General features: G+C 48.0%; 1 long non-coding RNA gene across 2 annotated transcripts; it reads right to left on the bottom strand.

Moving 5' to 3' along the window:
• Window positions 1-2,462: 2,462 nt before the first annotated feature.
• Window positions 2,463-27,362, bottom strand: LOC130682953 (uncharacterized). 2 transcript variants are annotated; one of them, XR_008996432.1, is made up of 4 exons: window positions 25,748-27,362; window positions 9,388-9,738; window positions 8,185-8,237; window positions 2,463-3,312 (listed from the first exon to the last, which is right to left on the bottom strand). It is a non-coding gene; the product is annotated as an uncharacterized LOC130682953 (long non-coding RNA). The 2 variants fall into 2 exon arrangements; XR_008996431.1 differs by lacking the exon at window positions 2,463-3,312 and adding an exon at window positions 6,245-7,712.
• Window positions 27,363-27,583: the final 221 nt, after the last annotated feature.

Consider the following 27,583-nt stretch of genomic DNA (forward strand, 5'->3'; position numbering starts at 1 on the left):
GGAAGGCCAGGGGCACGTGTCTTTTGAGCAAACAAAAATCTCCAGACATGGGTCTCAGGCCTTAGCGGACAGAGGATCTTCCTCCCAGTCAGGGAGGAGCAGCAGAATGGGGAGATCACGTGTGCACAAAAGGTTTTAGTGTGGTAGGTGAAGCTGCGGAGTTGAGACCCGGTACCCACCTTGCAACAGGCCGGACTGTTGTTTGGAGCCTCTTGGAATGCATTACAAACTCAAGTCCCAAAGTGGCTTCTGCTGCCTGTCTTTTTCATTGCCAGCTCAAGGGCTGCAAAATTCCCTCCGGAAGAGGAGGAGAGTAAAGCTACTCCTACACTGCCTGCTATGCCACTTCAGTTGGCCCCTTGGCCCGTGTGGATCCAGGTCAGAGCGCCATGCTCACGGAGGAGGGTGTGCCCACCACCCTCCACGCGGAGGCGTGCTCGCTGGGAAACCTGCATGCACTCAGCAGGTGCCATGAAGGGGACACGTAGTGCAGGAGGCCCGCGGAAGAACCCCAAGTGTTTCCCGGGTGGGTCTAGAGCTCTGAGCCAGGAGTGTTCTTAGAGAATTATTTTTATATTTTGGATACTAGTCCATTGTGAGATACATGTTTTGCAAATATTTGCTCCCAGTCTGTAACTTGTCTTTCCATCTTGTTATGGGGATCACTGGCAGAGTAAATGTTTTTAATATTAATGAGGTCTGGAGGGAAGCTGCAGCCCCCTCAAACTCGGGGGGCGGGGTGCTAACCTAGGGAGGCAGCCCGCTGCCCCTAAGGCCTGTGAGATAGAATAGCTGCGGGGCAGCCACCCCGCGGTGCATAGGCCACCGAGGCTGGGGGTGCCCAGTCCACAGGCGGCAGAAAGCAGGCCTGGCTCTGAGGCTCCAGGACCCTGAAGCCGGGTCCTCCCAGCCGCGGATTCCCGCTTCGCGACACGCACCACATGCCCAGGGAACGGCTGCGGGAGCGCGGACCAGGTGCTCCAACGGTTCTCAGGGTCCGTTGCGGGGGCGCTCGAGCTGCACGCAAGCGCACTGAGGCGGAGCCAACGGGCAGGCGGTTGGTCTGAGCCTGGGCGGTTGCTCCGCCTGGGCGTGAGGGGGCGTGGCCCCTGCGTCCTCGCTGGGGGTGGGGTGGGGTGGGGCAGCTGCCTGAGGGCTGCTGGCCTCCAGCATCTCATGGGCTCTCGGGGCGGAGCTGCGGCAGCCCTGGGCTGATGACTCAGAAATAAAAGGGGTCATAGGAGATATTCATGTACAATTATGTGCCAACAAATTGGATGACCTAGAAGAAACTTGGAAACATAATCCACCAAAACTGAATCAAACTGAAATAGAAAGTCTGAACACACCAAGAACAAATGAGATTGAATCAATTTTTAAAAACCTCCCCAAATAGCAAAGTTCAAGATGATATGGCTTCACTGGTGAACTCTACCAAACACTTAAAGAGACATTAATATAGTCCTTCTTTAATGGTTCCAAAAAATTGGATATGAGGGAGCACTTACAAACTCATTTAGATGATCAGCATTACCTGATACTGAAGCTAGACAGGATAATACAATAAAATAAGATTCCAGGCCAATATCCCTGATAAACATAGATGGAAAAATCCTCGACAAAATTTTAGCAAATCAAATTCAACAGCACATTAAAAGGATCATACACAATGATCAAGTCAGATTCATTCCTGGGAGTGAGGACAGTTCAACATACCCAAATGAATGGGACACACTGAATTACCACAGGGAGGGAATAAAATAATCTGTCTCAATCGATGCACAAATGGGACTTCAGAAAATTCAGCACCCTTTTGTGATACAAACTCAAAAATTGGGGGTAGAAGGGGCGTGGCCCCTGGGTCCTTGCCGAAGGATCCTTTCTAGATCCTAAGGCAAATTACTAAAATTTTTAAACCTATTTTAACCTACAACATTTTTATCACCAACTTTTCTTTACCAGAGTCCTTTTTCCATTTAATTACTGATTTACCTGATTTTGGCACACTAATTCCTGCTGAGATGACATGTATGTTTTTTTGAAAGCTGATTCTCATGGATTTTAAAGTAGTTTGAATTCCTTTACATTTGTCATAGTTACTAAAGTACCTGGCACAAAATGCTCCAGAACCTAGAACAGTCAGTCGCTTCATGTAAATGTTTATGAGTCTGTATTCATTAATATAACTGTCAATCCACTTACAATTTGTTCGATACTGTATGTATGTAGAGGATGAGTTGTCAATAAAAAAAAGTCCTCTGTGATCATAATATTGCCTTTTCTTTCTAAAGTAGAAGGGCTTGGGTATAGTAGCTAATAAGTAGCTAATAAATAAGTGCCATGTTTTTCTAACTAGTCTCCCTGCTACCAGGAGTTTTCTCTTCCTGTTCTGTCGATTCAAGTCTGTTAGGTGCTACGTGCTCCATGCAGCCCTTGGACCAAGATATCAGATTGCTCCAGAGTCCCCATCATTCCCTTTATTCTTCATCCTTGTCTTCCTATTTCACTGTGAGGTCATCCACCTTATCAAGTTGCTTCCTCCAGCCCCCCTGCTATGTCGTCTTTTCCTACATACATACACATAACAATAGCTATGATACACAGCAGTGATAGTTGTGTAACTCTATTTGGGTTCCCAGAGCTGATTCCAATGTGTGTGGGTATGTGGGAGGGGGTCTTCCCAAACATAACACCAAGCAATCTCGAACACAAGTAGGGTGTTGGAGAACTCAATTCGGATGCTATGTGCCCAGAGACAGCACCAGATTTCCTGGGTTAAGGGCTCCGTCCTACAGGACAGCCCTCCACAGCCCACTTCAGATGCCAGTCGCAAGCCCCAGACAATTGCCTGTGCTCTGACCTCCCAGCTACAGATTGGAGGTTTCCATAACCTCCCCCTTGGGTTCGATTAATTTGCTAGAGTGGCTCACAGGACTCAGGGAAACACTTCCAGTTTAATAACGGGATACCATAAAGGATACTAGTTAACAGCCAAATGAAGAGATATATAGGGCAAGGTCCCAAATAAAGGAACTTCTATCTTCATGGAGCTTGGGGCCTGGACCCAAGCAGAGAAGCTCTCTCCGACTGAGAAGCAGGATCCAAGAAAGCAGAAAGCGATCAGCTCAGGAGTTTTGCGAGGGCTTCACTGCATAGTCATGATGGTCTAAATGACTGGCCATTGGCTGATTCAGCCTCTAGCCCCTGCCCATGGGTGGTGGTCCAAAAAGTCCCTCATTAACATGGCAAAACATCCATTTCACCTTTAAGACTGCAGTGTTTTCAGGAACTGCGGACAAAGACCAAATATACCTGGGAAATAATATGTATTTGTTAGGACTCATTATATCGCATACCCACATAGATTTCTTCCTTACGTTCTCCCTGTCATTATCGCTACCAACAATGCCGTTTCCAAATCTGTCAGCCAAGCTTTATACTCACTTCCAAAGAGGGTTTTAAAATTCCCCTTCTGGCATATTTGTAAGCACCTGCTCACCACTGGCCCTGAGGCTTCACAGATGACCAGAGGCAGTCCCTGACCCTGAAGACCAGAGTTGGCAAATAAGAGACACCGATGGGGAGAGAATGGTAAGTGTTGGTCATAACTAGCATTTACTGCCTACTCACGCATGCCAGGAACGGTGCAATTCACTTTTACCTGTGTCAACACACAGTGTTACAACAATCCAGTGAAGTAGGTCTCTATCTCATATTTGAGAATTTAAAGCAGAGCATGGATAAAATAGTTGACCTAGGGTGACACAGTAAGTGGCCAAGTCAGGGTGCCAGCCCATGCTGTCTGGCTGCAGCTCGTGCCCCTGGCAGCTGGGCCACAATGCATCTCACAGGGGCGAAGATGGGTGACTTGCAAAAGGTACCTTAGAGGTTATGAGACAAGGGGGTCCTCCAAACAACTGCATTCAGACCCGTCAGCCTGACTTCCCTGGGGAGTGTGGGGAAGGCCTGGAGAGAACAACAGCAGGGAGCCGCTGCAAAACCCCACAGAGGGCCTGAAGAGGGGATGGAGAGAAGGAGGCCTCAGAGGCCAGAGCACAGCAAACCCACCTCCACAGGCCGGGAACGGGCTCTGGGCTCATCTTGTACAGGTGTTCGGGTCATGGCTTTTGTCCCTTGCACAGTGTCCTAAGGCTCTTGAAGACAGAAGCTCTCTCATTTCTCTCATGTTCCTTTAGCACCAGGCATGTCATAACTATGTTTGGCAAAGTGCCTGGCCCACAGCCCGGTCAGCCACACCTCATTCTGCCCACTCTGCCTCTGCATCCAGGCTCTGCCGCCCACTCCAGGCATCCTTCGTAGTGCCCCGTGTGGTTTATTGCTGTATTATAATAACATTACTGATTGTGTTATCAGAGCTATATATGAGTTTTATATTACTCACAACTTATATAACACAAATTTAGCTGCTCCAGGCTATACTCACTAATTATCTCTCATCTCTGAGGTCAGAAGTCCAGGCAGCCAGCAAGTGTCTCTGCTTAGTGCCTCCTGAGGTGAAGCCAGAGTTTTATCTGGAGGCTCTGGAAAGAATCACCTCCAGGCTCTTTCATTCCTGGCAAATGCAGGACTGAATTTCCTGCTTTCTTACCAGCTATCTACAGGGATTGCTCTCAGCAACTAGAGGCCACTCTTGGGTCCTTGTCCGATGGCCCACACCATCTCAAAGCAGGCAAAAAAGCGCCTCCCTCATCAAATCTCTAATGTCCTCTTCTGTGATGAGCCAGAGAAAACTCTTTGCTCTTGAAATATTTGTGATTAGTTTAGATTCACTCAAAAAATCTCCCTATTTTCAGGTCAACTGATGAGTAACCTTAATTACATCTGCAAAATCCCTTTCGCTATACCAAGTAACATAATTCTGGGATTAATACCAGGGGCCCCAGTCATACGACCATTTGGAATTCTGTACCACGAGCTGGAAACCATGCCTTAGGCAAAAACTGCCCAAATCACATGAATGTGAAACAAATTAAAGAGGGAGATCTTTAATCATGTGATCAGAAAAGAACCTGAGATAATCTCCCACTCAACAGACTTATAAAGAGAAGCCAACAAAAAGTAGGGCCTCTTATTTTAGTAAACTAAATAGCCCAAGGTTAATTTGCATTATTCCTAAAATGTACTGGGTCATGCAAAAAAAAAGAAATCTAGAAAACATTTTCCATTTCCTGAAAGCACTTCATGTTAGCATCAACATCAACAAATTACTAGTTAGTTTACACCTGCAAAGCAAAATCTAGTAAACCAACAGGTGAGCACCTGCTTCCTGGAGGACCCAATATACCTGTAGAATAGAAGTGGTTTAATGCCAACATTCTGAGACCCAAGTGAAAACTGAGAGATGTGGATTTCATAGGCTTTCCTTACTAATTGGTTTACACTGTTTTGCACAAATCCCATGGATGAACACTGTTTCAAAAGAAAATAAGTTTTCTTTACAGAAAAAATAAATCTCTTTGTCAGAACTTCCAGGAAATATCCTCGGCCTGAAACACGACTCAGTGTGTCCCATTTTTTACAGTTAACAAGGATTTTCTCTTTTTTATTGTGGTATGAGATATGCATACTACAGTGAGTGGCATGGGAGCCTTACCTGGCCACCGCTGTGAATCTGTGTGCATGTAACCATGCTACCAGCTTCTCCAGGTGACCTTGTTCTCCATTCCTGTCCTTAGTGACCCTCCACCTGAAGTAGCACAGCTTTTTCAAAACTTTATTGAGGGGATGGTTCAACAAACTGCATGCCTTTAGAGCTTACAGTCTGAGGAATCCCACATATATGGTCTCGGAACCACTGCCACAGCCAGGATGCAGGACATTTTCATGGCCCCCAGAAGATTCCCTGGGCTCCTGTGATGCTCTGCCCTCCATCCTCAGCTGCCAACCACAGATTTGATGTTTGTCACTATAGATTAGTTTGCATTAAAAATTTTTTTTATCAAAGGCATCATACAGTTGTCCCATTTTACATCTGGCCTTCCCACTCAGCATATGATTTTGAGATTCATGCTGTGGTGCACATCACAGTATGTCTCATGCCACCATGAAAAAGAAGGAATGCTTGTTAACTGTCAACAGCACATCCCTTCCTATTGCAGAGTCAATGTCCAGTGGGTGGATATACTACAATGCAATTATCTGTTCAGCTGCTGGTGGATAATGGACATCAAGCTCTTGTGCATGAAGCTGCTTAGAACATTCACGTACAGGTCTTTGTGTGGACTGTATGTTTTCATTTACATTGGGCAAATGTCTGGAAGTAGAAAAACTAGGTCACATGACAGGTGCATTAAGAAACTGTCAAGCAGTGTTTGTGCCACTTTAGGTTCAAAAAATAAGAGGGGTTATTAGTCTTTGATTTTAACCATCCCAGTAGGTGGGTAGTGTAGCTCATTGTAGTTTTGTTTGCATTTCCCAGACACTTGATGTTGAACATCTTTTCATGTGTTTCTTGGGCATTTATATATCTTCCTTAGTAAAGCATCTGTTCAAATCATTTGCTCATTTATAATTGTGTTGCTTGTCCTTTTAATACTGAGTTTTAATTCCTATCTGCATAATATGATTAAGAATCATTTGTCAGATACAGGCATTGCTAATATTTTCTACCATTCTGGGACTTGTGTTTTCATTTTCTAAATAGTGTCTTTCAAAGAGCAAAAGTAATTGATAAATCCAGTTTATCGATTTTTTACGGTTTGTGCTTTTCATATTCTATGTACAAAATGTTTGCCTACTTAAGGTCACAAAGATTTTCTCCTAGGAGTTTCATATCTATGATCATTTCAAGTTAATATTTGTGTGTATGGAGCAATGTAAAAGTTGATGTTTATTTATAAATAGCCAGCTATTTAAATAATTTTTCTTTCCCTATTGAATTGACTAACCATCTTTGTTAAAAATCAGTTGACTCTCTGTATGGGTGTCTATCATGTCCAGTTGATCCATATGTCTACACTACTTGATTACCTTAGCTTTGAGGGAAGTCTGGAACTCAAGAGGTCTCAGTCCTCCAGCTTTTAGAAATTTCTTTGACTCTTCTAGGTCTCTTGTATTTGTAAGTAAATTTTAGAATTAGCTTCTCAATTTCTACAAAACCATGCTGGGATTTTGATTGGGATTGCACTGAATCTACAGACAGGTTTGTGGGGCTGCCAGTGAGTCCTCCATTCCAGGAACACGGCACACCTCTGCATGTACCCAGGTCTTCTAAATGTCTCTCTCAGAAGTGTGCTGTAGTTTTCTGTGAACATGACTTGTGCATCTTTTGTTAAATGCATTTCTGAGTATTTTATTTGGTATTATAAGTGGACTTTTCTTCAAACCTAATTTCCAATTGTTTTAGTATATAAATGTGAAATTTATTTTTGCATATTAGTCTTGAATCCTGCAACTTACACGAGTGGTTTTGTAGCTTCCTTGAGGTTTTCTATGTAAGTGATCGTGCCGTGTTCAGAGACAGTTTGTTTCTTTCCCACCAAGTTTTGCTTCTGCCCCTTTGTCCTGTTTTCTACTGCAGCTCGATTCTCACCGCCATGCTGACTACAGGTGAGGGGCAGTATACTCCTTATCTTGCTACTGATCTCAGAAAGAAAATGTTCAGTATTTGGCAGAATGTACGAGATTGCGTGAACTGGGGATTTTTCACAGGTCCCCTTCATCTCGTAAAAGAAGTCCCTTTGCATAGTTTGCTGTAGAAATAAACAATTGCACAATCATAGTTAGAGATTTTAACATTCCTCTCTTGGCAATGTATTGATTAACTAGAAAAAAATATCAGTAAACACATTGAGGTGCTGAACACCATCATTTACCTTAACCTAATTGCCATCTAGACACCATTATATATTCTTTTCAATTACGCACAGAAAATTACACAAAACACAATGAGTCTCAAAAATTTTACAAGATCTGACAATACACAAGCAGATTCTCTGGATACAATGGAATTGAACTAGGAATCAGTAACAAAAAGATATTTAGGAAAACCCCCATTACTTGGAAATCAAACTATGCACATAAAATAATGCATGTTTCAAACCAGAAATTGCTAATAATTTAGAAAAATTTCAAAGTGAATGATAGTGAAAATACAATATATCAAAATGTACAAGACAGACCTGAAGCAGTAGTAGAATGAAATTTACAGCTTTCAGTGCTTACCTTACAGGGGAGGAAATGTCTGAAATCAATGACAAAGATTCCACCGCAACAGGCTAAAAAAAAGAGCAAAATAAACCCAAAGTAGAAGGAAATAAATCAAGAGCAGAAATCAACAAAATGTAAAACAAACATCATCAAGAAATTACAAAGCTAAATCCTGGTGTTTTAAGAACAACAGAATAGGATAAACCCCTAACAGGCTAATTAAGAAAATGTCATAATGGAACACAAATCATCAATATCAGGAATGAACAGCTGGTTACTGCTTTGGATATTAAAGTTATTAAAAGGGTAATAAGCCAATTTTGTGCACAACTTTATGCCAATCAAATAGGCACTTGCTGAAATGGGAAAATTCCTTGAAAAATACAACTTACCAAAAGCCACCCAAGCTCCCCGAGAGAACGGGAGCAGCCCTAGAGTGATTAGAGAGCTTGAGTTTGCCATCCTAAGGCTTCTCGCGGAGGGAAGTCCAGGCCCACACACTTTCATAAATAAACCCTGTCAAAAATCCAAAGTAGTAACACCACAGTACACAAACTCAGGAAACAGAGGAGGGGACACATCCTAGCATGTGTTCTGAGACAAGTAAAACATCAACACCAAAGCACAGCAAAACGTTACCGGAAAATGTAACTTTTCAAAATACTGAAGTTAACACTCTCATGAAAGTCTCCAAGTCTAAGTCAGATCCCTTGCAGCAGAAATGAGTAATTTAAGCCAATGAGAAATAATTTCAATTCCTAATGTCATAATATTAAACTTGATTCCATTCTGTCTATTAAATGCTTGCATATTTGGCAATAAACAATTTTTTTTAAGAAAAAAATATTGGCTCTGGGCAATGAAACAAATTATTGGCTTAGCAGAAATCCAAATATAGTAACTAGGCCCCTGGAAAGACTATGTGTTGGGAAAGGATCTACAGACAATGACAGAGGACAATGGGCCGAGGATCCTCCTAACAGGTGTGTAGTGCAGAATTTTATTGTGCGTTCATGTGACGCTTGCAGAGAATGCCCGGCAGCTTGTCTTTGGACAGAAGTCCTTACCACGATTCCCACTGTAGCTAAATAACCATCCTGTTCAGAAGATCAGTGAGAATGAAAAATGCGAACCTTACAAACTAGTTATTGAGAAAAATGAGAACTTGCTAAACTAGTTGTCCAGAACTTTTTAAATAGTTTCAAACCAGAGTGTTACCTGGAGAATAAAGTTCCGCCAGTGAATCTGACCACGTGAACATCTTCAGAGGCCAGGAGATGCCCCTGAGGCAAGGCCACCCCGCGCAGGGTAACCTCATCAGGGGTCCCCAGAGAGGGACACACACTGCTGGAGAGAACCGATGGCGAGCACATTTCTGATTGAAAAGTCGGGAACCATAATCTGATGAGGGCCCCTGTGGTTGGCAGTAGGACAGCACCCAGGGTTTAAAAGATCAATAGAAAGCTTGTTGACAGTTGAAATAGGACCACGTATAGGCAATCCGGGACGAGCCTGCGCGGGCAGTGCCAGCGGCGTCCACACTGCTTGTCCTGCTGTGTGACAAGGTGCCTGAAAGCAGAGAGGAAGGGGTTAGAATGTTTCCAGCGAGTGGCACTATGGCAATAGCAAAGCGTGTCCCTTTTTTCTTCTGTAATTCAGGTTTATTGTATTTTACAAAAGCAGAAATCAAGAGAGATTGGGGGAAGCTCAGAAGAACCGGTCCTTCCCCGCAAAAGTGTGTGGCACACTGTTGAAGAACAGCAGCTTGGAGAGCGGTTTTATGGCTGCCAGTTCTGGGGGATCGGCAGGTGATTAGCTAGCTGCTGTCAAGCAGTTCCTGATGACACTTAGGCGTCAAACTTTGCAATCCTTTAACACACTTCAATGAAGCAAAGTTGACCCTCTGCTACCTGTCCACACCCCCACCTTCCCCTGCATTGTCTGAGTGAAAAAGAAGGCCAGAGGCCAGTGTGTGGACATGTCAGGCCCGGGCCTGCCAGGGCCGCGGGGTCTCCGTGGGAGACCACGCCTGCAGGGACCACCAGGTCAGAGGGATCTGGCTGCTGGCCAGGAGCCAGGGAGATCCCACGACACCCCACTGGGCACAGAGCTCCGGGGCAGCCGCCCAGGCCTCTGGGGACGCTGAGAGCACAGAGGCACTGCTGACTTCAACTCTTGCAAGAGAGTTTGAAACGCCTTCAGTTTTCCAAGTCAGCCCCTCGTGTCTCTCGCATGTGATTACTTACGGATGCAAACTGGAAATGACGTGACTCTTCTTCCGCAGCCTCTGGAGCGAGCATGCGCGAGCCCCGTGTCCTGACCTCACACACTCACTGGTGGTGGCTTTAATGTCCCATGTCCCAGACATTCCATTTTACAGTTAACAGACTGCAACCTGCTTATGCTGCTCCGAAACACACCTGCCCCTTTCTCCCTCCCGTTTCCAAGGACAGTGAGAAACCTGGTGAACTTCGGCGCAGCATTTGACTTCCTGATAAACCCCCCTTGTGGCCAGTCAACTCTGGCTGCAGAAGGTGTGTTTGCCAGGAAACAAGCTGTGTCTTATGTCTGCGGTTTGGCAGGGAAATTGCCATGCTCGGTGGATTTGGGAAAAGGGAACAGAACCCAGGCCACGGGAGAGCTCAGTGGAGTATGAAAGGGTGCTGAGGAGGGGCCCCAGGCCCCGGGAGGCAGTGCACTGGCAGCAGTGTGGGTGGCCGTTGGGGCCCCTCTGGAAGGCTCTGGATGCCACACCCACAGAGCACCTGAGGCTAGGCCCCGGCTGCTGGGCTCTGGTCTCTGTGTCCCCCCATTGCCTTCAGTCCTGGCCTGGACACACCAAAGGAAAGGAGTGCTGGGCTATTCAGGATGTGAGTAGGCAGGAGCGCAGGAGGCTGGTGGGGTGGGCCTGCAGTCGCGGGGCCACACCTGCCATGTACCCCACCTGACACCGGGATCTGCCTGTTATCCCGTCCACCCACAGTGGGCCTCTTGACCTGCCAGGGTGCTCAGAGGAGCACATGGCCACACCATGGGGCATTTCAGGAGAGGCAGGTGAGTTTCTGCTGCTCCCCAGGGCTGCTGGGCATGGCTGGACAGCAGGCCAGTCCATAGGGAACCCTCCTTTGTGACAAAAGGGAGTGACTGCGCACAGCACAAGGCTTACCACTATCTGAGATCAATCTGGGAATGGACCCAAATTGTCCTGAAATCAACATTATTTAGGTAAAGTTCTGCATACCAACTGAGCTGCCGAGTGGAGGTGAAGCAGGCCCTTGGTCTGGATGGCCTCCCAGATGCCATCTGTAAACAGCTGTGCCCCACGTCCCCTGCAGCAGGGTGGCCCAGTCCCTCTCCCCAACCCTACAGTGGCCCATCCTCCATGGACCAGGTGGTATACCCTCTGGCAGCGGGTATGGGGCTTGGGGAGCCACAGGGTGGGCAGACATGGGTTTTAGAGCTGTGGTCCTTGGTGAGCTTGGGAGGAGGCCGATTGCTACAGGCAGTCCCAGCACCATGGGGAAGAAAGCAGAGCTGAAATGGAGGGTGGTTGGTGCAGCAGGGCCCCCACTACTTGCCAAGGAGTGAGGGTGAACCAGTTTCCAATGCATCAGGGACAGGCTGGTAACCTTTGTCCTCCCATTTGGTCTCTCTTTTCCATTCATACTGCCATCACCCATTGGCTTTCTCTTCCAATTGTTCCCGGCTCCGGGCTTCCCACAGCACAGGCCACACATGCCCACTCTGCACAGCCACCATCAGGCCACTGCACTGCAGGCTGCCCTGTGTCCCTTTCTCCAGCCACTGGGCCACTGTGCAGTCCCCTGAGGGCCCCAGCCGCCCTGAGAGTGGCCGGCACTGTGGAGCCTCTGGCACACATCTGGGCCAGGTTGGCTGCCAGCCAGGAGCTTGACTCTCCAGCAAGAGTGGGTGAGGGAGGCATGGGCTGCCCCTGCCTAGGAGCCCCTCCTACTGCCCCTCCCAGCGTGTCCTTCCAAGGGCTTCCTCCTGTGGTCAGCTGAGCACCCCTCCCACCACATCAGCATCCTAACCCCCAGCACCTGTGAATGTCACCTCGTAGGCACAAGGGGATTGGAAGCATTTCTGCATCAAAGATCAGCTGGGTGGGCCCAGAGTGATCACTGGGACCACCCCAAGGGGGAAAGTGGGAAGGTGGCGTGCAGCGCAGCACCAGAGCCAGCTCTCTGCAGGTAGAGGGAGGAGCACAGGCAGGTCCAGGGACTGGAAAACAGAGGCGTGGACTCTCCCCCAGAGCATCAGCACCGCCCCGCCAGGCCTGCCTGGTCCTGCAAGGTCACCCCCCAGGACCTGCTGACACCTGGGGGGAGCACGTGTGCAGAGGCCCCCACAGCACAGGTGTGGGGCCCCCAGCTCACCACAGGGCACTGGGTTCTACCCATGCCAGGCGCTGTCTAAGTACTTTACACACATTCCTGCACTTAATCCTCATAACAACCTTACAGGGGGGTTACTATTCCACTTCACAGATCAGGAAACTGAGGCAGGAAACAGCCAAGTAACCTACTTAAGGTCCCACAGCCAGTATGCGGCAAGTCTGAACACAGCTGACCTGGTTCCAAAATTGAGACCATGACCATTCTGCTCTGCTGCCCAAAGTATGGAAGGCAAAGCAGACAGTGGCACATTTTAAGTGGTGGGATTATGAATGTTCTTTACCTTCCTTTTGTAATTTTTAAAGTACTTTTGTAAAAGTTATTACTTAAAAAATGAAAGAAGTGGCACCTTTTCCTGGAGGGTAAGATGGCGCCGTGGGAGCTCTCCTCCTCCTGCGGTGAGGTAGGGAGGCTCAGTGAGGAGACCGCATCGTGGGGCAGCCGGCGCACATTCACAGAATCACGTCGTCGCACCTGGAGACACCGAACGATTTCTAGGTGCCTGGAGCTGTCCAAGCTGGTTTTAAGAGACAACAGGAATACACCCAGCCCATACCCTGACTTTACAAACTGTAATTAATTAGGGAAAATAAGAGATCTGTCTGGTTTTGTGACTTCAACTTTCCACCTGGAATACAAAGTTCCACGAACACCATTTGGCTTCTCTCCTGCTGCCTTTTCTTCTCATCTCGTCTCTTCTTTCAGGCTTTTGGATTTCTATGTTCAGTGCTGCTACCAAAATGCCAGTTCAAAAATATTCTGCACGAATCATAAGATTCACTATGAATGCTCAGTGCCACTACTGTGTCATGGCCACAAGTGGAAGCACAAGCACGGACAGTCAGCTGCTCCTCCTCTTCCCCCGAGACAGCCGTGGGGTCTGAGGGTGAGCCCCAAGCACCTTGCTGTCCACTCAGCCAACCCAATAATTCTACCTTTACTTACTGGATGAGAGAAGTTGAGACTGTTCCTCTCATGTGCTGAGTAACCGTGAACTGTTTTCCTAGGGTGCCTGGCTTCTCTGTGGTGGAAAACATAGGGCTCGTGGGCTGAGGGAGGCTCACACTGTCCCTGTGCCCCATGACGCTGCACCACTACCCCCCATGCTGTGTACCCAGCACCTTTCTTACCTGCACTCAGGTTTAAAAAAATACTCGATTGAAATTCAAACACACGTCCCTTCACTCAATGATGGTTGTTTATGGCTGTACCGTGGAAATAACTTAGGGAGTTAAAAAATATACAGGCCCAGGTACCACCCCCAGAGCCCCTGCTTTCAACGGCCTGGGTGGGCTCGAGCAGGACTTTTAGAAACCTCCCCAGGAAACTGTAGTGTGCAGACAGGCCAGAGCGGCGAGCACGGAGGGCTCCTTGAACACACCCCCACCCCAGCAGCTGGCCTCTGAGCGGCTGGCTGGCCTCCCTGACCTGGGGAGCCCGCCCTGGACGCCCTCCCATAGTGCCTGGTTCCAGGGTTACCAGCAGCCACCTGAGATCCTCAGGGACGTGCTGCCTCTACTCAGCGGTGTGCCCAGATGTGCCGAGCAGTGCTGGGGAAGGGGGTGGTGGGTGACCTGTCTTCAGACAATGAACACGACAAATGGCCCTGTCCAGATAACAAGGGACACATGGCAGGGATGAGCAAAGAGCACAGAGGTTTGGTCCCCCAAGGGGAGCTCTGGTGTCCGTGTGGCCTCAGAACCTTTAAGAACCACGATGCCCACAGGTCCACAGTTCTATGACATCAGCCACCACTGTAGCCTCTCTGGGGCTCGGGGGTCCTCAGTGCGGTGCTCCGAAGTCCAGATGGACCAGGGACAGAGCACATGGTAGCCCCTGCAGCTGTGCAATGAGGCAGGCTTGCTTTGGCCGGAAGTGCTTCACACACACTCCTGCACATCCCTCTCCAGTGCTGCCAGCAGGGCCAGGCTGGGCGCAACCAGAGGCCTACAGGGAGGCCCTGGAGATGGAGGCCTCCTGGACATTCCAGCTGGTGGGGCTCACAGCCGCAAGCAGCCACAGGAGTGGCCCAACCAGACGCAGCCAAGTGGGGCAGAGCTGCCCTGCCGAGCTCTGCCAGTCTGATCCACAGAGCTGCAACGACAGGCTGCATTAATTTGAGTGCCAAAGTTTGGGATGGCTTGTTACACAGCAGTAACTGAGCCATACTCAGGCTCCCCTGCATTATAGGGGCTCTGCCAACACTAAGTGACTGGGAAATGGACACGCACAGTGGAGGTGTACCCGGGGACACTGCCGCGAGTCCCACTTAGGGGCCAGAAGGCAGCCACAGGATGAACTTCTGAGGGCCTGGCTGCCTTGCCTTCAAGATTAAGTTATAGAAAACAAATCTGAACTCTTAAAAGGGCTAAATGAAACTCAAAACAAAACAAACTTAAATTCTTTGAATTCTGGAATGGAAAGAGATCAATCCCACATGCTTTATGTTAGCTCCACCATCTCAAAAATCCCACAACAAAAAGCCCCAAAAAGTGATGCTTAAAACATATAAAATATGGAATTATTCAGTCTTTTAAATGTATGCAGTGTTGTAGGGTCTATGAAATCAGCCTAGACCACAGCCAAGGCCTCGTCCTATAATCTCAGAACAGCTCATGGCTTGTCAGCCCCCAGAGCCCATGTTTCCATCTTCAGGCACCTCCACACTCATCAGACACCCCGAGGGGCTGAAGTTCCAGGCACTGAAGCTGCTGTAGAGCTTTGGACAAGAGCCATCTCAGGCCACATCCCGGGTGGCCCAGGTCTGGGCTTTTCGCTTGACAGAGGGAAACAGCTGTGGTCAACAAGCCAGGGGGCAGGCTGATCACTGTCCCTTTGCTTCAAGCTTTGTCTGGTCCAGCAACTTCATATATATTTATTTAATGTCCACAAAGCCTGTGTGTCTCCAAAGAAAAGCCATTTCCTCTTCTTAGAGGAAGGGCTTCCTATTAGTAAGAATTGGAAATGAATTTAGGAGCAGTTTTGAGCTCCCCCACCCCCACAGAGAAATCAGACTTTAAGGAATAGAGTCATGTCAATGAAGTGAGAAATGAGGAAACATGGCAGGTGATGTGGGATTAAGGTCAACATCCCATCCCAGAGTGCTAGGTCAAGCCAGAAGCCAGGACTTTGTTCACTGAATGGCCTTTGTTTGCACCTCATTAAAGCTGTGGTGTGCTGTCCAGCCCCCCTTCAGGATGGCAAGGTTTATTCCCCCTGTGGGGAGCTCCCTGCCCCATGACCACGTCTCTCCAGGCAGCTCACATCCAGCAACAGGTCAGAAAGCCAGGAAATCCAGGAGCAGACAGGAGCCCCTGCCAGAACTCAGGGAACCTCTGAAGGGCTGTGCTGCCCTGAGTGCCCCCAGCTGGGGGTGGGATTGGCCGAGGCCTCTCTCCTGACTGCACTGCTGCTCAGCTGTTCCGCCGCCCCACCCTGCTCCCCTCTTCTCCCTCCCCTCCTCTGCCTCACCTGTCCCCTCCCACTCTGCCCCTTCTGAACCCAGCTTGGAATCTGAGTGTGCAGGGACAGAGGGCAACTCTTCTTCTCTTAGTGCAACACACGGAGGGCCTATGATGAAGTCTGTACAGAACTGGGGTCTCGGACATCTTAACAGTAGCATTTAATGCTACTAGTGGGGTCATGGTGTGCCCAAGAGCTTTAGACCCAGCTTTAGACCCAGCTGAGCCATTATGTTACTCAATAGTGAGACATATTTTCAAATTCAAGAAATGTCAGAGCCTTTTATGAAAACAAAAATAAAATGAAACTGATCAATCAAGAACATAGAAATGTAAAAGCCACAAGATGAACAATGATGAGACTGAATTAACGTACAGTTAGAACTGATGCCCAGACCCTAGCAATTGTGGTTACAGAAACGAAAGGGAATGTTTAAAGCTGGGAGGAAGGCTCAGGAAAAGTGCCCAGAGCTTCTGGCTTTCAGGGTCCTCTTGGCTACTTACAATAAACTACATGTGTATGTTATTGTGGTGAGCAGAATCCTGGCCCCCAGTGGTGCCCGGATCCTCATCCCTGGAATTTGTCAATATGTTAGGTTATGTTGCAAACAGGGATTGAGGAAGAGGGTGGAATTAAGAAAACACAGATGTGGTTAAGGTTGCTAATCAGCTGACCCTAGGTAGGGAGATTATCCTGGATGGCCTGAGTGGGTCCAATGGGGCCACAGGTCCCAGCTGTATGTTAGGACAGAGGAGCCAGGAAGGGCAGTGAATCTTCATCTGAAGATGGAGGTGAGGACAGCAGCTCAGAGATGTAGGGGCCTCTGGCAGCTGGAAGGCAAACAAGAGGACTCTCTTCTGGAGCCTCCAGGAGGACGCAGCCCTGCTGACACCTTGACACCCTAGGAGGCCCATGCCAGCCTTCTGAATGACAAAACTGCAGATAATGCATGGGTTTTGTTCAAAGCCACCATTCTGGCAATTTGTTACACCAGCAATAGAAAACATACAATTGTAGAAAAAGCAGAAAAGGTCTATGTGTAACATGTATATTACATGAAAATGGGAGTCTGCTGTGCATACTTTTCCAGCATGACAGCACACAGTGAAGGTTTTCTGTGATAACTACACACCCACGTCTACAATGTGTTTTCCAGTTGCTGGGTGGAGTGCATGGACTATGACGTCTTTCTCCCACCTTCCTATTGTTGTAGGATTTGGTTTGTTTCAGAGATTAACATTCTGGGTGCACATCCTTGATTAGGATGGATTTTTCAGGATGGATTCCTAAAACTGAAATTGCATTGCAAAAGGACAGGAACTTCCTTTGTCATGTGTGGCTTTTCATATCCAACATCACTGCTATGCAACCCCTGCCCTGGCCTGGACCCTCGCCAGCAAAGGGTCGTAACCCTGTCGTTGTGACTTTGTAGGGGGCTCACCAAGATGGTCTCTACCGTGAGGTCCTCTTCCCATGCCTCCAACTCCCTGCTCTCATGGGGCTCACACTGCGCAGGGCCCGGCTGGGCGAGCTGGGATGCTATCTGCACCGGGGACCAAGGGTAAGCCTGCCTCACACACCCAGCCAGCCATTCTTCCAAGGGTTCAAAGACTATCGAAGTTTCCTTGGTCTACCCATTCCATTTTTGAAGTATTGTGTCCTTTCTACACCATTAAAAACTTCATTTCCTTTACAAAGGTGATACATTTAGGAGCTCGACTTGCCGATGACATCCTTTTAAATCATTTCAAATTATTTTGAAATCTTTGGTTCTTTGATGTGCCTTCAGCTGGAAGAAAGGGTGTAAGGTCTATGTGGGGTCAGAAACCCACACGTTTACTGTGGTCCTTCTCAGGACCGCCAGGCAGGAGCCGCAACACGGGCAGTGCTGTTCCTGTCTGCGTGGCAGTAACTGGTGAAGTGTGTCCAGGGGCGCAGAAGGAGGCAGGCATGTGGGCGTCCATCCCTGCTCAGCCCCTGGGAAGAGTCCTGGTGGTTAACCTAACCTACCCCTCGGCACACACAGGTGACATTAATTCACCAACTGTCCACACCGCCTGATAGCTGGGCAGCTTCCCAGAACCCCCAAGACTCTGCCTGGGAAGGTCAGTCGGCTGGGGGATGGGGGCTCGGCCACTTGACGGCTGCACAGAGCTGAGCTGGTGCCTCTGGCACTGCCCACCGGGAAGCTGCCTCTCTTCCATTCCATCCTGGCATCACCATCCCCACCCAGAGAAATCACTCTTGTCCTCAGCACACTGTGTGTCTGTATGGGCGTGGTGTGGGTATGTGGTGTGGCATGTGGGTGTGTGTATATAGCATATGCATGCTATTCGTACGAGTATGTACATGGTGTGTGGTGTGTGTACCTGGTGCGGTGTGTATGTGCAGTGTGCGTACACGTGCTAGTGTGTATGCAGGCTATGCATGGTGTGGTGTGTATGTGTGTGACGTGTATGGGATTTGTGTGTGGATGGTGCACATGCAGGCCTTGTGTGGTGCGCGGTAACAGCTGGCCTTCCCAGCCCCCTGACACGTGGGAACCCGGGGCTGAAGGCCTCAAGAGGCTGCACAAACCTGCCCGTGGACCACCCCCTGAACGAAGTGTGGAGGGCGCGGGGAAAGGCCTGGGGCAGCCGGCCACACTGGAGCCCCGCTGGGACCCCTCCCAATCGCCCCACGGACCCTGGAAGGGCTGAGCCTGCATGGCCCGCAGTCCGAGTCCCCGCAGGTGTCGGACCGCATGAGCACGTCCCCCTCCCCCTCCCCCTGTCTCCCGGAGAGCCATCCCGGCACCGCCCCCACCCCACAGGGAGCGATCCCGTCCCCTACCCCCCACCGTGCGCCCCCTCCCACAAGTTGAGAGCCTAGAAATACAGATGGTAATTTGTTGACACTGAAAGATTTAAGGGGACTCAATTACAGTCCTACTGAAAAAGCTTTCTCTAAATAAGAAAGCACACAGATTCTTCCACTCGCAGAAATGCTGACAGCTTTGTTTTCAACCCAGCAGGAGTAAAAAGAAGCTGACAACTTATTTTTGCAGGTTATGCTCATTCGAGTCTATTTTTAGATCTTTTTCCTAAGTTCCACCAGAATAGTACTCACTTTGAGAATCACCATCTGTTATGAGCCATGCGCCGCTCTCCCCGGCCTGGGGTGGGCGCACCTGGCAGGTCGGGGCGTCCCCAGGACAAAAACAAAGGGGTGCTTTATGTCTCCGGAGCGATGTGGAGGGAGGCTCCGACAACAGCCACCGGCAGAGGACATTTTAAATGTCCACCAAACAACTATTAATATATTTTATTTACAAATCGAACACTACAAAAAACGCCCTCGGGTTATAAAAAGTTCAAATAGTCCCTTGTATTTAAATAGATCTCTTATATATATAAGGCCATCCAACCTTATCTTGGTTCAGATAAAAATTAACCTATGGAAAAAGAGCCACCACAGATGCTGTAAAAGTTCCCTTCCTCCCCTGCCTTCCGGTTCAGGAGGGCTGTTCCCTCCCTCCCCCTACAGCCACGTCCATTCTCTAGGCTCTGGGAGAGGCCCCACTGGGAGTGACTCATGCTTTTCTATGGAAATGCAGTTGGTGCGCAAAATACATCATGCGAGTGGGAATCTGACATATGAGTAAGGCTGCCCAGCGCCTCCTGGAACCCATTCTGGGCGGTGTGGCCCCGGGAGGGCCAGGGCGAGGGCAGGGCCCAGCCGCAGGCCTGCCGCCCTCCTGCTCTGGCTATTTTTACCTCCACCAAACAGCTCCCTCCACCCTCCCAAATAACCTACATCTTTTACCACTTTTCTCCTCCAGGTCAAAAGGAAGCCTGGGGACTTCGCTGGTCAGTGAGTGACAGGCAGTGAAGAGCCTCCAACCAAAGCACCAAGCCCCTCCCCCAGGGGCTCCACATCAGGGAAGGGCCCCGGCTTCTGGCACTATGGCCACCACGCAATGCCTGTGGCTGTTTCTCAGCAGAATTGCTGTGGGCCCAGCTGTGGGGCAGGGTCTGTCTACACGGAGACCCTCTGACCGCTAGAGCACAGCAAGGAAGCCCCCTTGGTGTTCACAGTTTCTGGCCTGAGTGTTCTACGAAATAATTACCAAAAGGAAATTATGCTTACACAAACACACACACACTCCCTCCCTCCTTGCAAATACAGAGTCCTTCTGGGGGAACCAACCCTTAAATTCTCAGTGCAGTCAGGATGCAGGCTTTTGTCACTGGTAGTGGGGCGCATCTGAAGCCTGAGCCCAGCAAGCCACCTCTCACTGCGCCCTGTCTAGCAAGCAGCATGCCCGGGTGTCCAGCCTTCCAGAGCCACCCCACACGCAGGCAGCAGCATCTGGCTGCTGGGGAGGTACGTCCTAAACCCTTGCAGGGGCACTGGGAGCCTCTCACGTCAGTTTACTACTCTGTTGGCTTCCAGTGAAGTGGTGTGTGGGAAGAGAGTGGTAGCAGAGACCTTCCCGAGGTTCACGCTCCTGGTGGACACTCCCCTTAGTGATGAGGCTGAGACTGGGGTGTATGGGCTCTCTGGCTGCACTGGGAAGCAAGTCCCCTCCCCTCAATGTGTGGCTGAGGCCTGGATTTCACACCCTGTCTGGAAACGCTTCACACAATGTACTCTGAGGCACCAGGAGGGCAGCTTATGGCAAGGTCTGTTCACTGGAGAGACCCCTGGCAGAGCAGGGGGCGAGGAGGGGGTGGAGGGCAGGTCCCCTTCTGTGAGCCTGCCTGCCCCTTCTGGTTTTGCTCTTTGCTCACCGGACATGAGGCAGAGCTGGAGGGTAATCTCACCTCACTTCAAAGTGTCTCATAAGCACACAGGCATGGTGTTGTGTAAGTTGTTCGTAAGAAAGAAAACAGTGTTCCCTTCTTTAGAATTTTATTTAGGAAACAGGATGTACTATTCAGGAAAAGTCCACCGATGTCAGCTGTCATCTTGCAGCAGAGAAGTTCAGAATGCTCATGTGTGCAGTGGCAAACGGTGCTCCTGGCTTAGTGTGAACACCAACGGTTGGGAGTAGCCCTACACAAGAGTAACTGGACACTGATCATCCTCTGAGAAATAAAATAAAATGGTACACAACAAACATGGCCTAAGTGAAGACTAAATTGAACCAGGTGCACTTTATTAAACACAACTCTCACAACATCCAGAAAACATTGGTGTGTCCGTACCAAGTATATCTGCTCTGTCAGCGGCCACATGGATTTGAAGGACCTTGCAGTAACAACTGAGCAGTTTCCTGGTGCTCTGGCCATAGCATGAGAGCAAAGGTGAACAAGAAAATGCATGAATAACCTAGAGACCAGGTACACAGACTGCCCCGTGACATGCCACATGGCTGCCTGCTGTCACGATGGACCCAGTGTGGTGAGCACCTCATGCCAAGCGGGAAGTCCTTGAGAGCTGCCAACGACAAAACCTAGCCTTCCCCAAGCGTCTCCAGGTGGAGCAGAGGTGAGATCGCCCTGCTCTTAGGTGGGAGGCTGGGAACACACAGGCTGGGCACAGCCAAGGGTGCCCTTTCCTGCAGGGAGAAGCCGGCTAGCCTGAGAAGGGGAGGCGTGCAGGATATGGAGACCCCACGGAGCCAACGGCTGTTCCTGAAGCTGGGTGGGAGTGGATTCCCACCTCCTGGCTAGTTTTGTTCAAGTTGGGTTAGTGTTGCTTGCCACACAGGCTTTGGTGTGTTTCTCTGACAGTGTCCCCTCCACTGGTGACTCGCTTCTCTGACAGCAGCTTGTGGTCCTTACCTACATGGGTAATTTAGGTCCTAGTTGATAGGGCCATAATGCGGGGTGCACTAGCGACCCCTCCTCCCTCTCCCGAGCCCTCCCCATGGCAGATGCCAGTAAGCTGAGGTCTAGAGAGAGCGCCCCAAAGCACACTGTAGACAGGGGAAGTCCTCAGCTCCCCCAGTCCAGATGCAAAACCAGGCATTTGAAAAGAACCACATTATTGGTTATTAGAAATGGTCCTCTTCCCCTGCATTAAACCTATGGAAAGCCATATGTGTCTTCCAGGGGTCTGCCCTCAGCTTGCAGCCAGCTCTAGGACGACTGTAAGAACACCAACAGCGTGATCCAGCGAGGGCTCAGGATCTCCCTGAAGCTCTCCGGGAGTCCTCAGGGAAGTCTACCAGCGGCAGCCTGGGCGACACAGGCCGAGGGAAGTCGTCAACACAGGGGTTTCCAAGACCTGCCAGCCAGCCACGGCCCTTCCTCTGACACGGAGTATCGTGGGCCTCAAGAGCTCCGTGTGCTGTGTCCCTGTGTCCCTCCCTGGGAACAGTGTGCCAAGGCGGCTGCAGCAGGGGCCACAGGCCCTGGACCTGCTCTCTGGAGTGGCGGACATGATAGAGGGGGCTGAGTTAGGCTGGCACCGCGCTGGCCGGAACCCTGGGGGCTCTTGGCAGGACTCCTGAGCTTACAGACACACCAGGAGGAAATGCCCTGAGCAAAGGGGGCGCCTTGGGGGAAAGCTGGCCATCCACAGCTGGCCATTGGGCTTCTGTGATTTCTCAGGCCAGATAGGCAGTGCCCCTCCTTTTAGAGAGGTTCCCTCACAAAGCACCCTCTTCCTTGGCCACAGGGAGGGCATGTGGCCTAGCCAGGCCTGGCAGAGGCCTCTCCCGGGGGGGTTGGGCTGGAGCTGAGTGAGGGGAGCTGCCCTTCTCCCCGGCAGTGAGCCCCTCGCAGGGGAGGCCAGTCTGCAGGACCAGGGCGGGAGGCTGAAGCCGCATGCCAGGCAACACGCAGTGAGGAGCAGAGCGCGTCCGGCCGCCGGAGGCCCCGGCTCCCGTGTCCCAGGGCAGGCTGCTGCCTGCCCGGCAGAGTCCTACGCTGGGGGCAATGGAGCTCCCTTCTGCCTACGCTACTTTGGTTTCCTGCCCCTCACAACCAAGAGTCCTAACACACCAAGCACTTCAGGCTCTACGTGACTGATAAGGTTCAAAATCTTTAACAAACTGCAGAATTTTAGTTTACCTTTTCAGTCATATGAACTCAATTACAACCATCCAGTAACTGTCCATCATGCACTGGGACACGAGAGTGGTAGCTTCATGGCCCCAAAACTACAGTATATTAGAAATTTAGTTCACGAGATGGAGCACTGTGAAATAGATTGACATTTTTCACAGCAAATTAGAATAAAGGTAAATTAAATATGGTAGAACAGTATTCACACCATGAACCAATCTTATAAAACTCCCACTCTTAAAAAAAAGCCCAGTTAGGTTTCTCTATTTCACTCAGTGGCTTTAACACAACTCTTCATCATGTACACATTAAGAAGCCAAACACACTTGGTTATTTCTGAAGCACATTATTTTGAAGCTCTGTTTGAATCGTCCATATTTGTGTGTTGAGAGTTATGTCACAAAGTTAATTGTTCCCAGGATGCTTGCATTCGGGGTAATGAAAAACTTGTTGTGCAAGTGGCCATTAATCAGTGAGTGTAACATTGCATAATGTGCCCCGAAGCACATGGGCCTCAGAGCACATGCAGGCCAGGGGTCGTGCCTCATGCTGACCTTTTCTGAAACAGAACTGCAACCACGTGATGTGCTTCCTGCCAACAGTCACTTATTGCTGACAATTAAGTTAAATGATACGGAGCAATAGAAATTTCAGTTCCTTCAGAGTTCTGAAAAGAGGACTCTTTGAGGTTCCTGGTTTCTGGCACAGTGTTGTCGCTGGCATGGATGTGTTACTTTTAATCATTATAAAAACTACCCAGTAAAACTGAAATCAAATATTTTGCTGAGTGGTTCCTGGCATTTGTGTTAGAAACAATAGACGTAGTCCCACAATAAGATTATCTTATACTTGAGAAAAGAAAAGCAAAATGTCAGACACCAGGAACAAGAGACACATGCACAATACATCAAATCTCAGCCCCTCATGTCTGATGGTCTTGAGCAATGAAGTTAGCAAGAAACTGTTACTTAATCTTGCCTATTATCCAAAGAGAACACGTGTGAAACACTCAAGACAAACATGTCATCACTGCACATGAATAAAGAGCCTGTGCAGCCCCACTGCTGTGACACCTGTAACAGGACATGGACGCTGGTGGAGCAGGCCTGTAATTAGCCAGGTACCGGTGCTAACAGTGGCCTCTGTGCTGGAGGAGCTCTGGCAGTTAGCAGGGAGGTAGAGGCGGGATGACTTCTACTGTTTTCAGTGACCCCCTTAACTGTAAAATTCTTCTGCAACTTAACCGAGGGCCCATTATACATCCTGATAAACAACTGGAAGGTATCTGGTTCCTTAGTATGTTAGAAATAAATCATCAAATTTCATCTTTATTATTTTCATTTTACATTTATTTTTTTTAGAAAAGTACTCTTCATCAATAACAAACTCTTATTGTACTTCAAATCCTGTCCAAGATCTGACAAGTTCAAATTAATTAACTGTTTGACATTATAGTCTTAATGTCCAGCAGTGGAACATGAATTTAACAGCACAGAAAGTTTGTACTTCTGTGAAAACACAAAACACTTACAAATGCTATGGTTTCAATAATTAACTTTTGATTTTTACAACCTGAATTCTGCATTCATGGATTGATATACTTTGATCTACGGCTGTTTGTTTATCCACTGGTGGTTGAATGAACACAGATCCTCTACAGACCATGTCAACCTTGAGACTAGGTAGGGGCAGCCTCAGCTGAAGCAGCACATGTCTATTTTCTGGGCATACTACTACCAGGAGCACAAATTTAAAAACAACTTCACAGGAAGCCCTAGCCTTTGACTGGACATAAACTTTACATTTTTGAAGTAGGTATAGTAAACATTTTGGGTTATAATAATAACAAATGTCATAATGTTATTGTTAATAATTAACATTCTAATAACACTAATGATTATACCATTATGAATTAATGATTAATGTATTATTATTGCTTTATTATTATTTAGTGGACATTAGTTTATTCAATAAACATCAGTTTTTCGATTTACCAGAAGTCAGAAAGCTACTCAAATACCTTATTTATCAATACTATCCCAGGGTGCACATGGCTGCATTAGACTCCGTTGGTTGGTGATGTCAACAGGAATGGTGCAATGACAATCTTCAATAAGCAATAATGGTCAAATCAGCTTTTACAGAATGCTGGAAATCAACCAAAAGCTTGCAACCCAAGGAGTATTTATTCAATAAAAATCTCGTTAATAACTTCATGCTCTGTAGCATCTTAAGTTGCTATATATCGGGCCCCCTTTTCCAAACTCCTTGTACAGCTTGAAAACCAAGAGCCTCAGAGCCAGGGCAGCCATGACTTGACTATCACCATGCCTGTAGCATTCCCAAAGACCTATTCCTAGAAATTTGTGATTATGTGACCTGTCTGGCAGCTCCCTGGAGAATCAATCATGGGGTGCGTCCCCACTTACAGGTCTTGAATTTATCTGACCTGACCCAAAGCCCCCCTCACTGTGAACAGCTTTCTCTGCAGAACAACCAGTGACAGCCATTTAGCATCACAGGTTGCCTGAGGCAGTGATAACAGCTGGTACAAACAAGAAGCCAACCCAAAAACTTAAAAGGAGAAACTGGGGGACAGAAGGGAGCCAAGAAAAGCTCTGATACATTCCTGGAAACTAAAGGCAGTGAACATGAGCGGGGCTGTGCACACACTCAGGGAAGACCTGAGAAGGCCCTAACTCTCACCTCTGGCCGATCCTGAGGCTCTGCACAGAAAGGCAGTGGTGGTGAGGCAAGGCTGCCAATTCCCCGACAAAGCACAGAAGGCCTGCCCCAACATGCACACAGAGTTCCTCTGCAAGTCTGCACACAGCTAGAGACTTAATGGCTCAAGGCATTTAAGGGAATCTCAGTCCAGCATCAGCTGACCATGGAGCTAACCAGAGACCTCACACACAACAAAGAACACAGAGTTATTTCAGGACAGAGTTATTTCAATGAACAAACAGCAACCACAGAGGTGGGGGTGGGGAGGCAAGGGTCTGATTTCCAGAGTTGCCACATTCTAGTATTATAGATGTCCATTATTAAACCAAATATGATAAGACATGCAAAGAAAGTGTGATCTGTGCAGGGAAAAGAAGCAACCTATAGAAACTGTCCCTGAACAAGCCAAGACGTTGGACTTAACTAGACAAGATTTTAAATCTGCTCTTTTAAATATGTTCAAAGAATTAAAGAAAAGTTTGAGAAAGTGTCTCATCAAAGAGGAATATTAACAAGGAGAAATTGCAAAAAAGAACCAAAGAACAATTCTAATGTTGAAAATACAGTAACTAAAACAAAAAAATTCACTAGATGGTCTCACGGGAAGAATTGACATGGCAGACAAATCAGTAAAGTTGAAGACATATGAATAGAAATCATCAGATTTGAAGAGTACAGAAAAAAGAGCAAAGGAAAATGAACAGAGCTGTGGGACACCACCAAGTGTACTAATATATGCATGATGGGAGTGCCAGAGGGAGAGGGCAGAAAGGGGTAGAAACCATTTTTTTAAAAAACAAGGCCAAAACCTTCTCATGGAATTAAATTTGAGATCAGTAATACAAGGAAATTTGGGAAGTATGTGGAAATTAAGGAAGATAATCCTAAAAAACCCCTTCAAAAGGCCAGAGGAAAAAAAGCACAGGAGAAATTCAAAAATACTTCAAGATGGATGAAAACAAAAACATTCAGTCTTCTCTCCTCCAACGAGGTTTGTCAATTTTGTTGCTTTTCAAAGAGGCAACTTTTCATTTTGTTAATTTTTCTCTATGTTTTTTCTGTTCTCTATTTCATTTATTTCTATGAACACAGTTAGTGACCCTACAGAAATATAAAGGATTGTAAAGGAATATTTTGAGCACTTGTATATGAACAAATTAGCCCAGATGAAAAAGAAACATTCCTAAAAAGACACAAACTATTGAAACTGACTCAGGAAGAAATAGAAAATCTGTACAGAGCTGTAACAGGAGCCTGAATTAGCATTTTGAACAATGAAATGTCCAGGTCCAGTGGGTTTCGCTGGTAAATTCTACTAAATGATTATAGTAGAATTTTTAGCACCAGTGAGTGCTGCAAAAACTTCTTAAAAGAAAGAAAGGAACACTCTGAAATGACTCTATGAACAAGTATTACCCTGACACCCAAACACATCACAAGAACTCTACATGGTAAGTTCTTATAAACCCAGATCCAAAAATCCTGACCAAAATACTAGCAGGCCACCAGCAGCATAAAAAAGGGCGTAGACACCGTGGGTTTATTCCAGGGATGCAAGACTAGTTTCTTATCTGGAAATCGATCAGATGATGGGAGTGCCAGAGGGAGAGGGCAGAAAGGGGTAGAAACAATTTTTTAAAAAACAAGGCCAAAACCTTCTCATGGAATTAAACTTGAGATCAGTAATACAAGGAAATAATAACCACAGCAATAGAATAAAAGAACCATCACATGATCAGATCAACAGTGTTGATGCTGGTGTAAGACCATGGAGCAGAATTGAGAATTTAGAAATAAACCTTTATATAATGGCTG

The sequence above is a fragment of the Manis pentadactyla genome, chromosome 3 (genome assembly GCF_030020395.1).
Source record: "Manis pentadactyla isolate mManPen7 chromosome 3, mManPen7.hap1, whole genome shotgun sequence".
Lineage (NCBI taxonomy): Eukaryota > Metazoa > Chordata > Mammalia > Pholidota > Manidae > Manis > Manis pentadactyla.